A 15,740-nucleotide genomic window follows, 5' to 3' on the forward strand; every position below is an offset into this window, starting at 1 on the left:
TTACTTTTCCTGCATACCTCCTTCCAGTTTTCACCTTCCAGGTTACTATGAGCTGACTGCAAAACGTCTTGTTGCTTTTGCTGATCTTCGTTCCAACTGTCCTCCTCATAGAATGATAGATTTGAAATTTGCGATGATCGTATTGCAGAAATGTTTAAATTAGCATGGCCATCCGGCAATATCACCGGTGCGTTTTCATCCTGACATAGGTTATAACTAGTGATTTCAGAGGACTGTCTATCTTTTGGGTTGTCCATATTGTTTTTATTCTGAAGATTATTCTCAGTTATCATTTGTCCATCCACTTCGCATGCTTGCCCCATCGTGGATCGTTCATACCAATCCAGCCGCTCATCTTCATCATTTCCGGTTGTGAGGGTACACTTGTGATTCCCAAGTTGAGTAGCTGTTTTCTGTAGTTTTGGCAATCGATCTTCCACTCGAGATTCTACTTCAGCTGCAACGTCACTTCCTTCGTCAGTGGGTAGATCAGAAAAGTCTAATAGAGATTTACGACCCGATGAAACTATTGGGTTGAAACATATCTTTCGATTCTTTTTGCTCATGTTGACATTTACCGAATTTTCTCTATCCACCGACGCCTGAAGTTTCTTTCTAGATATCTGAACCTTTGCTATATCCGTTTTTTCCGTTTGTGATCCCCTGTTAACGTAGGTTCTCTTTGTTTCGTTCCGCACCTCTGTTACCTCTCGGTCGGTTGTAGTTTGTGTATCCACTGTAGAAGTTGTAATTAGCGAAGCTTCTCGTGAGCTGTGCTTGTAGCAGTCTGTGGATGACAGTCCTTCATCACATTTTGTCAAGCCTTTACCAATCGTCGCTTGGCAAGAAGTTAGTTCTTTAATAACTAATGGCTTCGCTATTTCTTCAAGAAGCAGCTGAAGTTGTTGTAGAACTATTTCTTGTTCATCAAGAGAAACTCTGTAGCGATTCCTCCCTCGTACGCTCTTGTGTGTCACGCTAATTAACACCCATAAGTCTCTTATGTCATCGATTGTTCTTGTTAGAAGACCTTGTAGTTTCTTTCTTTCACTCATCGGGATTCGACTACGTGATTTGCCGTTACCGTTTTTCTTCGTATCTGTCAACATTGTCCATATTGTCTTAGCAGCCTCAAACGCATAGGGTCCACCTTGTTGTTCACTACCGGTTTCCCCTTGTTCTGCGCCTGACACAGAAGATGGCTGCTTCATTACTTCATTTTCTGCTTCAGTATCCTCTAAAATCAGAGATCCTTTTGATCTTGAATCTATAGATCTTAATACGGAAAGGAATTCCTCTTTCTCCGCACTAGGTTGGGCTAAATCCATGGTTCGGAGAAAGTTCCTCTTCAGTATAGAGTCTTATACAGTGACGCTGAATTTTTTATATCCTTTTTTGAAAACGATGTCTGTTGGGGGGGGGGAATTTAATTGAGTTTGCAATGATACGTCCAGAGCCTCCATCAAGATCGCTCTAGCCGTGAACCCATCATCTCTATTTCCGTTCGTTGAGTCAACATTCTTGTTTATTTGACCATCTCTCAGCACACGACGCAACCGGTTGAATTTCATTGCAGAGTCCGGCTTAATCAAGGATTGCTCTGTTTCTTGAAAAATTGTCTCTTCATACAAAAAATCTGGAATCTGCGACATAGAATTAGAATATAGAATCTATATAGCATATATTGTAATCTTGTAATCTTCGGACGATTATTTTTTCTTGCCATAATTGTAAAAGTATGTCGTTGTGAATTTTTTTACGATAATATTATTGAATCTGGGATCGAATCGAAATCACAAAGTTTATCTATCTATCTCCCGAAAATTACAATCAGTTGACCAGGCAGCAATGGTAGAGTTGTTTGGTGCGGGAATCGTGATCATCAACATACAAGGCGGTCGTCGCCATCTTCCACGCACACGAACGATTCAGCTGCTGGGCGAAGTCTTCTTAACTTCGGTTCTATTTGACCGATTTAGACGAAATAAAGACCGGAACAACCTTTATGACATACTGTACACTCGGTTATATCAATAAAATTAAAACAAGACTATATTCGCATTGAAAAAAGGCATTAAATAAGAGCGACTCCGGTCAGAGATGTTTACCGATACATGCCAAAGTCTCAGTGATCCATCTGGTTTAGGAACTATCACGAACTGATTCACCCAGCTGGTTGGCTGTACTATCGGTCTTAAGCGAGTAGTACAGCCAACCAGCTGGGTGAATCAGTTCGTGATAGTTCCTAAACCAGATGGATCACTGAGACTTTGCATTGACCCTCTCCACCTCAACAAGGCTCTTCAAAGAGAACATTACACCCTTCCAACCATAGATGACGTGTTGCATGAACTGCTAGGGTTCGACACATTCACAAAATGTGATCTGCAATGGGGTTTTCTGCATGTAGAGCTAGACGAAGAGTCATCACTGTTAACAACATTTCAGACTCCATTGGGACGCTTCCATTGGTGCAGACTCCCATTTGGCATCAAGGTCCCTCCAGAAATCTTTAAGAGACGTATACACGAACTCTTGGTGGGCTTGGAAGGTGTCATAGCAGTAGCTGATGATATCATCGTACATGGCAGAGGAGAAGCAGAACATGACCGAAGATTTAAATCTTTTCTACACAGATGCATAGAAAAAGGAATTAAACTTAACAAGAACAAGTTAGAGTACAAAGCACCCCAGCTAACATTTTTAGGACATCGGTTGTTCATTTGATCATTTTTGTCGCACCGCGGTCATTTTCTGCACACGAGGGCTAATTAGACCGGGACCTACAATTTATTGCCGATTCCGAACGGCAGGCTTGTTTTTTATACTCGTCGAGAGGTTGGTGCGCTAACCCCTCGATGGGGGACTCCCTACGGTAGCAATTTTTGCTGCGGTCATGTCGCCATTTTTGTTGTACCCCTGTGTCAGGAAAGTTTTCTGACCAGGACGAACCGGGTATCGAACTCGTGACACCTCTAAACATCCTTTGGTACTTTAGGCGAGTATCTTACCGACCTGGGCTACCGCGCCCCACATCGGTTGTCGAAAGATGTCATCTCTCCTGATCCAAGCAAGATAGAAGCTATAGAAAACTTTCCAGACCCAACCTCAATCACCGAGCTAAGGAGATTTCTGGGTATGGTGAATTTTTTAGGAAGGCACATACCTAACCTCGCTCATATTGCTGAACCACTGCACAACCTTCTGAAGTCTGAGACTATGTTCAACTGGGGTACATCACAAAAAGCAGCCTTTAATGCGATTAAGGCAAGAGTAGTTGATCATACAACACTGGCAACCTTCGATGAAAACTTACATGTCACGCTGAAATGTGATTCAAGTGATTATGGAATAGGAGCTGCAATGTTCCAGATGGATAAACCAATTGCATTCGCAAGCAGATCTCTGTCGGAGACCGAGCGCCGGTACTCACAGATTGAAAAAGAACTGCTAGCAGTTGTTGTGACTCTTGAGAAATTCCACCATTACATTTATGGACGGAACATCACCGTTAACACCGACCACAAACCCCTGGTGGCTATTGTGTCTAAGCCGTTGTTCAAAGCACCAAGGCGTTTACAATCTCTGTTGCTAAGAGCAAGACACTATGACTTCAACTTGAGGTTCGTTCCCGGAAAGCAAATTCCTGTGGCAGATGCTCTTTCACGAGCTCCTTCAAGGGACTCACTCCCTCAACTCCATCATACGGCAGATGTGGTGGATTCGATTATGAACATCAGCTTCTTACCAGTGTCTGACCATTACCTACCTATCATGCAACAGCATACGCGGAGTGATTCTACTTTGCAGGAAGTTAAACGTCTTATATTGGAAGGTTGGCCAGAGACTAACACGAATATCAGTGCCATGGCGGCGGCATATTTTCCATATCGAGATGAATTGGCTATCTCCAATGGCATTGTTGTCAGAGGAGACCGCATTGTAGTGCCAACAACACTTCGAGCTGAAATGAAGAAAAAAATACATGTCGGGCATCAAGGCATAAATGCATGTCTCAGACGAGCGAGAGAAGTTGTCTTCTGGCCGAACATGTCAGGAGATATTCGGCAGTATGTCGAGTCATGTGGCACATGCGCTGCCTTCGCTCCAGCCCAGTCAACTCCAACGATGATAGCTCATGATATTCCTCCGGGCCCGAGGCTTAAACTGGGTGCTGATATTTTTCAGCTGAAAGAGCGAAATTATTTGGTCCTGGTGGATTACTTCAGCAAGTTCATAGAAGTAGACTTCTTGCAAAATACTCTAGCTAGCCACAAATTGAAGCATCATTTTGCTCGGCACGGAATTCCTTGCACGCTCATCACAGACGGTGGTCCGCAATTCAAGAACAAACAGTTCCTAGATTTTGCCAATGGCTGGGGCTTCCGTCATCTCATGTCGAGCCCTGGGAACAGCCGCTCCAATGGACCGGCGGAATCTGCTGTTAAAATTGTGAAATCTATCTTCAAAAAGTGTGCTCGCTCAGGAGAGGACTCATACCTGGGCTTATTAGCTCAATGTAACACGCCAGATGATCAACTGAGGTGCAGTCCAGCGCAAAGGATCTTTGGAAGACCTACACGGACGAGCCTGCCGACCAGTAGCCAGCGTCTACAATTCACTCTACCGCAGGTTCCTGAAGTCCATGCAAAGTTGCTAGAAAGGCAAAATGAGATGGCTCAGCGACATAATAGAGCATCACAAGACCTTGTGCCATTGCATCCTGGAGCTTCAGTGTGGCACCGGAACCCTCTACACCAGAGACCGATTTGGGAAGAAGCCTGCGTAACAAAACAGATCAGTCCGCGCCCTTATGAGATCCGTTCAAATGAGGGCTCCACGTTGAGAAGAAGCAGACAATTCATTAAACCACGTGTCCAACAAGATATGGAAATTAAGCAAACAGCTTCACAGCCAGCCTGTCACCACCAAGACAATATGATATTCCTACCTGAGATGCAAGAGCCTGAGTACAAGCCAGACAGAAGTGGTCCTAAATCTCCAGCTACCAAGGATGAGGTATCACCCCAATGCCAGGTTCCAATACCACAGAAACAGGTAGCAGGCCCGTCATCACAGACAACCCGGGATAATGGATCTTACACGGTCACAAGATCGGGTCGCCTGGTAAAGCCTCCATCCAGGCTGACTTATTCTCATAAATTGTAAGAAACTTATGGTTTTCTCCTAAAAGGAGGAAGATGTTGAAGATGTTATTAATGTGCCATCATTATTATTATAACGAGTCGCGGAATGGGAACAGTATGGCATTCGAATGTCGTTTCGGTTGTTATGACAACATATGTCTAGGCCGGATGTTTATTATTAAAGTGTCAGTTATGTTCTCGTTCGTAATGGATGTAGTCGCATCACTAAACAGGGTCTAGTGCCGGGTGGCAAGTACTGAGCTGATATGAATTTTTACGACCCAAGCAGAGCCAATTGAGGGCCCCGCATCATTACCTCCTAGACCTACAACGCCAGTCAACGCGTATGTGTGACGTCACTATATTAGGTGGTGGTTCGTCAGTAAGTAAGTTTTTCCTCCTTTTTTTTCTTCATTCAAGTGTTTAGGGAACATGGCTTCCTTTTCTTGTCAATTCGGATTCATACTTGATATATTTGTGAGTGGATTATCACAACTGATTAGAATTGCTTTTTTAATGTAATTTTCAAAATAAAAACAAATTTGTTTCATTATGAAATTTGGTCCAATTTTTTTTGTCCTTTGGTAGCACTTTTATTTATGCGAGTACTGCTTTCACTGATGATTTCTCCAACTGTTGTTGTTGTTTTAATTTTTTCAGACTTCATTTTGATAGAATTCACACACATACACACCCTACCCTTATTTTTTTTATCTCTAGGAGGTAATGCCCACATGGATCCCGGTTCGAGCACGAATGTCTACGAACCAAACGCTAACAAATTCCCTGGACAGAACATGCTGATCCCTTGGGAATACGTGAAGATCGCGTTATTTAAAAAAAAAAAAAAAAATAGAACTTATTCTCTAGATAGAAATCTCCATCGAACGAGACAAACAGCGACCACAGAGGGCCCACCTGGGGTCACTGATGTAAACAAAGCTCATTTGGCCGGTCCCAACGCCGGCGCGCAAAGTCTGAATAGGGAACACATCTACCCCGTGCTGTACTGAAACCGAAACTGCCTTATCATAGACCATACATATGAGAGGGCAAATTTGTGCCGCATAGGCTCAGCTTTTTTTTCTGATAGCATGTGGTCATTTAAAGTTTGATCTGTCACATACATTTTTCGCAAGCGCGGTGCGACCCGTTACGGGTAAAGCTCATGTCCCACGAGAGCTTGCTTGGGGACGCTGGGTAAGATAATTAAAGTTAATAAAAGTCTAAAGATAATAAAAGTCTTTGTTGGACATACACCGCAAAACCACAGCCGGCGTGAAGTAATCCGTACTTGTTCGGTCATTTCAAAGGAAGACGCTCGTTCCGCTGCCTTTGTATTGAAAGCCATAAAAATTATTGCTTCCCCGAGGCCCGAGACGACCGCGGATCCTGACGAAGACTTTTATTATCGTCAACTTTAATTATCTTACCCAGCGTTCCCAAGCAAGCTCTCGTGGGACATCGTGTGTGCGTAGTACATATTTATTTGATAGCTGCTCGTTTTTATACGTCAATTTTAGCGTGCATCCGCCGAATGTCGATCGCGTCGCTATGAAGCCGCCTCCATTTTGGAGAAACAATCCAAACTTGTGGTTTATCCAACTAGAAGCACAATTCTCGATCGCAGCGATAACTGCCGATGAAACGAAGTTCAACCATACTATCGCTGGTATCGGTGCCGATATTTTATCGACAGTCCAAGATTTAGTTCTAGAACCTCCCCAGCAGAATAAATACGACGCGCTAAAGACACGTTTGATTCAGGTTTACGCGGAGAGCGAATCATCGAAAATTCGTACGCTACTGCAAGGTTTAGAACTAGGAAATCAAAAACCATCGTATCTGCTTGCCCGAATGCGTGAGCTTGCCGAACTTAACTAAGCTATACTAGCTGCTTCAAGCGAAGGTCTTCAACAACTCGCTTCGATGGCAGATAAAATCGCCGAGTTGGCCATTCCAAATATCTGCTCAACATCCAGTCGACATGAGAACGCAGTCAGCCAATCACTGGAGCAACAAGTCGCAGCCTCTGACCAAAGAGTTGAGTGAGCTGAAGGCCGCTATTCACACTTCACGGCGACAGCCTAGACAACGATTCCGTCATCGCGCACGGTATTCTCGCTCGTGATTCCACAGCCGAGCCCAATACAAACAAGCTGAAAATGGCTTATGCTTCTACCACACCAATTTCGGAGTTCAGGCTACGAAATCTCAACAGCCCTGCTCCTTCAAAACCTCACAGGGAAACTAATAAGGCAGTCGTCTACCGGCCAAGGCCACGGCTGCCAATTCGTCGACAGTCATACTGGCCGATCCTTCTACCAACTGGACTTTTTTGATCGACACGGGCGCTGATGTGTCAGTCGTCCCGCGAACTGTCGTCAATACTCACAAGAAACCCGAGAAGTTGATTCAGCAGCCGCTAATGGTTCCCCTATCTCAACTTACGGTACCAAACTTCTAACATTGAATTTGAACCTGCGAAGGGCATTTGCTTGGCCATTCATCATAACCGACGTAACCCGACCAATTATTGGTGTAGATTCTATCGCATTTCAACCTGTTAGTCGATAGCAAGCATCATCGCCTCATCGGTGGAACCACCCTGCTATCCGCCACTTGTTCCATTGCGAGAAATATCGCAGCTCCATCTTTTCGCTTAAGCAGTATCGACCAATTACCATCGCCATATCGGGATATAGTCAAAGAGTTTCCTGATTTTCTCCGTCCACACATCCAAAATAAGAAAATTAAATAGCACAATATCAAGCACTTCATTGAGACTACAGGTCCACCAGTTTTTGCCCGACCTCGACGGCTTTCCACGGAAAAGTCGAAAGTCGCGCGAAAAGAGTTCGAGTTTATGATGCAACAAGGACTTTGTCAGCCTTCGAAGAGCAGTTGGTCCAGTCCACTCCATCTAGTACAAAAGAAATCTGGTGATGGAGACTATAGGGCACTCAACAAAATCACAGTTCCTGATCGTTACCCGATTCCTTTCCTCACAGATTGCTCGCACATTCTCCACGGAACAACAATATATTCCTCAATCGACCTGATTAGAGCGTATCAACAAATTCCAGTGCACGAGCCGGATATTCCAAAAACAGCAATTACTACACCATTTGGACGAATTTCCGTATATGACCTTCGGATTACGCAATGCAGCGCAGACCTTCCAGAGATTCATGAATACGATCCTACAAGGATTGGAATTCGTATTCTGTTATTTAGACGATATCCTGGTTGCGTCTCCAGACGAGGAAACTCATCTCCAACACTTACGTGAGATATTCAGTCGACTTGACGAATACGGAATGTGCATAAATGTGTCAAAATGCATATTTGGCGTCTCGACCATCAAATTCTTGGGATATGAAATTAGCAAGAATGGACTCAAACCGTTATCCGCCAAAGTAGATGTCATAAAGAACTTTATGCAACCCACTTCCGCCACTTCCTTGCACCGATTTCTGGGCATGTTGAATTTTTACCACCGGTTCGTACCTAAGTGTGCAGACCTGCAGCGACCACTCACCGCTATGTTGGCAGGGCGTGTGAAAAACAGCCGGAAACCATTCAATTGGACTCAACAAGCTTCACAAGCCTTCGCCGAAGTCAAGGAAGCGCTATGCAACGCCACTTTGCTCGTTCATCCAAAACCAAACGCGCACATTTCTCTCATAGCAGATGCATAGGACAATGCCATCGGTGCAGTGCTACAGCAAGGACATGAAGGTGTGATCCAACCCCTCAGTTTTTTCTCTCGCACACTCTCCCAGTCTCAAGTAAAATACAGTGCGTATGACAGAGAACTTCTAGCTATTTATAGCGCAGTTAAACATTTCAAATGCCAGCTAGAAGGACGTCATTTTACCATTTATAGTGACCATCGCCCATTGATTTATGCCTTCAAACAACACCCGAACAAAGCTTCGCCTCGACAACTACGGCAATTAAATTATATCGCAGAATTTACTACTAATATTAGGTATATTCCCGGACCAAACAATGTAGTTGCTGACACTTTGTCACGCATCGCAACTATTGCTTCTCCTTCACCAATCAACTACGATGCGATTGCCGACTCTCAATGTGATGATGAATTACGTGAACTCCAACAAAGCTCATCATTGAAAATCCTCAAACCTCATTTGCCGGACAGTACTATAACAAAGCACTTGTTTTGTGACATTTCCACGGGTCACATCGACTTCAACGGGTCATCCAAGAGAATCTCCATCGATCGGTTGATCCCAGCTTTCTTAAGTGACCAGCACAACGAAGTGCCTTCGACGTCACCCGTCCGTCCAACAAGTACAGTACCAGCAACTGTAACTCGTTCTGGTCGTCATGTCTACTTCCCCGACAGATACTCGACCACGACATTTCGTTGACACTGGGGGGGGGGGGGGGGTGTGTAGCGACCTCTACTTGAACTTTTACCGATTGCGGAAAAATGATGACGTCGTGCTTCGCAATTCTCTGGTGCGAATGTTTGTTACCTAGCAACGCTAGTTGTGATTAAAATCGAATGTTTTTCTCCGCAGTCGGCAAGCAACCATTGTTATGTGAAGTCCTTCATTTCTATGTGTCCGTACCAAATAAATCATATTTATTTATTTAAAACCTCCTGATTGTTACTATCATTAATAATGGAGCTCAACAACCGGTCCTACAGATAGGTGCCTACACGGGTGCCTAAAACGTCAAGAGTGCCCTCGTCTATGCTATGAAGTTCGAAGCAGCCCATCAAGCGTCCAGGAGAGAACGACGAGTGGTCCGCCGTGCTGTTGTGGAAGACGCTACGTCGGACATCGTCAAAGAGTTGAAAGAACTCCTGAATAGTGCCAGGAATGACCGGGACAATCGGAAAGACAGGCCCTTGGTGCAATGAGGCGGGCCACCCACGAACACAGGGCCGTCATTTCAACTTTTTCCGGGGGGGGGGTGCAAAGAGCATGTACTAAAGGTACGCATATATATATATATATATATATTTTTTTGTATATATACCATTTGTAGTGTATTTTCAAAAGCCAGCTTGTCTCCCTACCCTCCACCTGAATGACGGGCCTGCCCACGAAGTTCCAGCTGCTTGACCGTTCCCAAGAGAGGAAACACCTCCCGAAGCTCTGAGCCGTTAAACTGCAAATCAGCCATCTCGCGGGGTGGAGGTCGTTGCACGGAGGAGATTCCCCCCATTATATCTCACAGCTGAGCGCCGGAGACCATGGAATGTACGTGGAAGGTGAAGTTGACGGATTTCCTTGCCAGCTGTTCATCGACACCGGAGCTGATGTGAGCATCATCCGGACCGATTTGGCTCAGAAATTTCGACAAAAACTTCTGTACGTGGCACCTTCACTAACGCTACACTGTAACTGGGGACAAGATGACCGTGCATGGGAAAATAGAAGTCCCTGTGAAATTCACTGCGGTCTCCTACGGTCACACTGTCTTCGTGGCTATATTCAAGACCCATGCATTATTGGATTGGGCTTTCTCAGAAAATACAGGATCGTCTAGGACTTGAAAAATAACCAACTGCACACGCCAAAAGAGCACGTTGCCCTATTCATATGTGACATGAAGAGGTCCTTCCCCGGAAGATATTGGCTGTTCAGGACTTCACGATTCCGCCAAGAAGGAACAGTATCATCCACGGTGCAGCTGGGACGGAAAGGGACTTTCAGCTCGGACCGGTTGATTTTCCTAGCGAAAACAAGAATGGCCCCCTGATTGTCGCTGCTCTGGTAGATTCATCGAAGGACGTCGTCCCTGTCAGATTAGTCAGTTTAAATCAGCGACAAGCCAAAGAAAGTGCGGAAGGGTGAAGAGTGTTCCCGTTACGTGTGTGGTTCGTGATGCGTCGGGAAATCAACCAGAGGATTCCGGAAAATCGTTCGAGAGACTGATAGGAGACACCCAGCTGGATCCTGACCAGAGAAAACGTGTTCAGTGGACAATCTAGAAATGCCGAGATGTTTCTCTACGTCATCAGATTTAGATTGAAGACAGTTTTACACGGACTATCTTACGAATCGTGTCTTGTGTACAGGGCCGTCTGTGTATGCAAGGCCACTTGTATGCAGGGCCGTCTTAAGATCATCATGGGCCCCCGGGCCAAGTGATTTTTCCACGACCCTACCTGGCGAATTCTGGAAAATGTGAATCGGTTCTCATTTTTGTGAGGGCCCCTCTTTTCTTGAGGCCCCCGGGCCCATTCGTTAAGACGGCACTGTTTGTATGACATAATAGTAATTGGAGGAACATTCTCGGGACACCTAGAGAATTTGAACAAAGTCCTTCAGAAGCTGAGAGATGGCATTTGAAATTAAGCTCGACAAAGTGCTGTCTGTTTAGACACGAAGCCACCTACTTGGGTTACATCATCTCTCGAGGGGGAATAAGGACGGATCCTGAGAAGACCAAAGCCGTGAAAGAATGGAAGCGACCAGAGAATGTGCACGAGCTTCGGAGCTTTCTGGGACTTTGCACATATTACCGGAAATTCGTCCAAGGTTTCTCCAAGATAGCGAGATCGCTCCAACTACTCACTGAAGCCAAACAAAATTGCCTGTGGACTGACGAGTGCGAAGGGGCCTTTACGTCACTAAAACTAACCCTAACATCGGCTCCAATATTGGCGTTCCCACGAGCAGAGAAGGAATTCATCCTCGCCACGGACGCGAGTAACAACGGAATCGGAGCTGTTCTATATCAAGAAGTAGACGGCAAAGAACACGTCATTGCCTACTTCAGCCAAAGCTTTCCCAAGCCCGAGAGGAATTATTGCGTCACTAGGAAGGAGCTGCTCGCAATGGTCAAAGTCGTAGAACATTTCCATCATTACCTCTACTGTCGGAAATTTTTCCTTCACACGGACCCACGCCTCATTGAGCTGGCTGTTGAACTTCAAGAACCACAAAAGTCAAGTCGCTCGATGGATACAACGATTGCAGAAGTATGGCATGGAGATTCAACATCGTAAGGGAGCATCGCACGGAGAAATTCCGATTCCCTATCGAAAAGACCGTGTTCACAGAACTGTCGCCATTGCCTCAAGGCAGAAGAAAAGTACGGGCCGGTGAGCCCTGTAGTCAGTGGCGGATTAAAGTCGGTCGGGGCCCGGGCGCAAAATAAAATATTGAGGCCCCCAAATTAGAAAAAGTGTGAAGTTTGTGTTTTTCAGGGTGATGTGTTGTGGGGGGGGGGCGATTTTTTGCAGTGAAGGTGTCGATCGGTGAGGCCCAACCTAGTGTCCGCAGGCGCCAAACGTACTTAAAATATAAAAACTAATATTTAAAAAAGTAAGAATTAAAATTATTTATAACTTCAAGTTAAATTAAAAATTGAAAGTGGTTAAAAATTAAAACTAAATTAAAATTTATATTTATAAAAATTATATTTTTTCAGTAAGCAACACACTTATTTAAAAAATTGCTTTGCAACAACTTATGTTGTAACTAATGAATTAGCTGTTTTTGATAATAACTTCCAACATATGTACAGGCTACCCTCGTAAAAAATACTGTACGAAAAAAAAAGTTTGAGGGGCAGACTGAATAACGTGTTATATTTGTAAACATTGTGAGGAGTTCTGATGCACATTTACCAGATTAAAAAAAAAAATTGTAGTAACGCAGTATCAAGTGCAATTGTACAAATAAATGAAAACTTTGCAGATGAAAAGAGAACAGAATATTGTTCCGGATAATTTTCCACAAGACTTCAGGATTGCAAAAACAAGAAGCGGTTCGACGGACAAACACAGATTTATTTACAGAACAGCAATTTACACGTATTTACAGGCTAATCAGAGAGCTAACAACTTTCTCACAAAGTTTAAACACAACTGACTGAATCTCCTAGTGCCTGTCTGAGCCTTGTCTAGCCTGCCATCTTGCGAGCGCCGCACTATTTATAACCCCGGAGTAACTTCGAGAAAAAGAACATTCCACAAAATTCTATTTTGCAGTTTCCTAGTCGGCGGCGCTACCGTACGGAGGGGTTGAACCAATATCTGGAGGGGCGGAACTTTCTGGAATGTTCTCACCAATAGCATCTTCCTCCGATGAACCGAAACCGGCATCAACCAATTTCGATATTTCTAAGAGCCATCGAACAAATCGCGCCATCTATCACCTACAGATCGTAACAATATCAAAAGCATATAAAGAATTATTGTTTGAAAATGTTCCTAGATTCCTACTTCCTTCTCCTTGCTCGATAAAAATTAAAGCTCACAGTTAACCGGACAAAACAATGCTCACGAATAATAAAAATTCATCCGTATGGTATTCAATAAATGTTTTTTTTCCAGCTTTCTAAGTCAAAGTAAATAGATACTTTCCGCATAAATTTAATTTTTTGATCCCTGCAAAAGTATTAAATGTTTGTCTTTGTGACGTTTTGATAACAATTAGGCAAAATAATATGAATAAAACTCGGATACCAGAAACCTCGTTTAATAGAGACGATCATTGAATATTTGAAGAAAACAAATTTTCAACACATCCTAGAATGGGACCCCTAGGCGGAAGCCTCTGGTGGGCCCACTAGATTAGACTTTTCACGGGCCTCTTTACTACAGTTACTACACTGGTGTAAGAAATTAAGAGAATTTGCAGACTTGGTCGATTATCTCTAGAACTACTATACCGATTTTAATGAAATTTGATATGTACATACATTGATACAATACAAAACAAATAACCATTCAATAATTGTAATACACACGCATGATCGTGCGTAACACTCGTTGAAGTCGGAAGGTATGAAACAGCGGTTGCAGAATAAACAAAAAAATGGATTAATATATGGGTTGATAGGGGATACGGTCCCCTCTTACAGATATACAGGTCTCGCAGCGTGATTTCATACTTGAAATAAGGCAGTTTATCATTCCCTGTGGCAATTGGTCCCACTCGTTCAGCAACGCTGTTTTCATTCCCTGGATGGTTCCCGGAGGGGGGTTGCGAGTTGCAATTGCCCTCCCCAGAGAGTCCCAGACATGCTCTATAGGGTTAAGGTCTGGAGATCTGGCTGGCCAATCCATCCGGCGAATATCCTCACTCTCTAGAAAATCGTCGAGCAGAAGAGCTCTATGTGGCCTCTCGTTATCGTCCATTAAAATGAACTCAGGGCCAACTGCACCCCTGAAAAGGCGAACATAGGGCTCCAAGACCTCATCCCTATACCCCACACCAGTCACAGTGCCTCTTTCAAAGACATGGAGAGGTGTGCGGCCATCCAAAATGATGCCTGCCCAGACCATTAAACCACTTCCGCCATAATGGTCGATTTCGCGGACATTGGAGGGTAGGTAGTGGTACCTGGTTCTCTCCATATGAACGTACGGCGAGAATCGGTGCTTAGGCTGAACCGGGACTCATCAGTGACGAGAACGGTCGCCCATTGATCCATACTCCAATCTCTATGCACCATGATAAACGGATTCTCCTGTCCGTAGAAGTGAGTGGGACGCAAACAGCAGGTCTTCTTGCAAACAACCCTCTCTCATGAAGACTTTTGGAAACAGTCACCCTTGATACACGGGTTCCTGTGGCTGCATACAAGTCACGAGAGAGCTGAGAAGCTGTAGCACTCCTGTTACGCCTCGCTATAATCGACAAATGGCGATCTTCTCTGGCCGTCGTGGCTCTTAGACGAACTTGCCCAGGCTTTCTCTCGATGGATCCGGTATCCTGAAACTGTTTCCATAAGTTACACACGACGCTGGGCGTTAAAATGAACTCTCTACAAATCTGGACTTGAGATTGGCCTGCTTCTAGCCTCCCCACAATTCGCCACCTCATTCCATCATCTAAACGTTGGTGGGTACTCATTTTTACTGTTACAAATTGGAAATTAACCGATTGCTGCAAAATTACACCAAGAAATTCGCCGAGGTGTGCTAGCGAACGAAATGCGTCTTAACTTACGCGCGCTTATAAAACCTGTTTCTCTACTGGCTCCGCCTACACACACGTGTACGCTTACGTATTTGACGTACAAGATTTGCATTTTTGTCTAGAAGCAGTGGTTTTACATTCAGTTCAGTTCTTTTCATGAAATTCGATAAAATATGCAAATTCTCTATTTATTTCACCAGTGTATATATATTTTATACAATTTTTTTTACAAATTTTATACAAATTTTTCCGCCTTTCTCCCATTCTACTAATTTTCTCGACCACTCATTCCTCAAATTTGCCACTCTCTGAACTTTCCGCCTTGGGGCTACAGCTCACTAAGTTGACGTGTAAATACGCCCAGGGCCGCCCTTACCATACGCGGGGCCCGGTGTGGAAATAATAGTGGCTTTAGCGAATAGTGAAAAAAATAGCTGCCCTTAGCCAAGGCAGTAACTAGGATTTTTTCGCCCCCCCCCCCCAAAACTTTGAAATCCGACAATTTTAAAAGACATTCCTGGTTCCCCCCAAAACTGCGCCAATTAAATTTAGCAATCCGGGACAGTTGCCTTACCCCCATAGTTCCGGTCCCGCTTTAGCCCCCGATTTTACTCTTTTGTGAGGGAGGGGGAATCGAACATTCACAGGAAATGAAAATCATTCAAAGTTCAGA

Source organism: Pholcus phalangioides, unplaced genomic scaffold (genome assembly GCF_987345545.1).
Source record: "Pholcus phalangioides strain wild (caught in Gottingen) unplaced genomic scaffold, Ppha-v1.0 ptg000019l_1, whole genome shotgun sequence".
NCBI lineage: Eukaryota > Metazoa > Arthropoda > Arachnida > Araneae > Pholcidae > Pholcus > Pholcus phalangioides.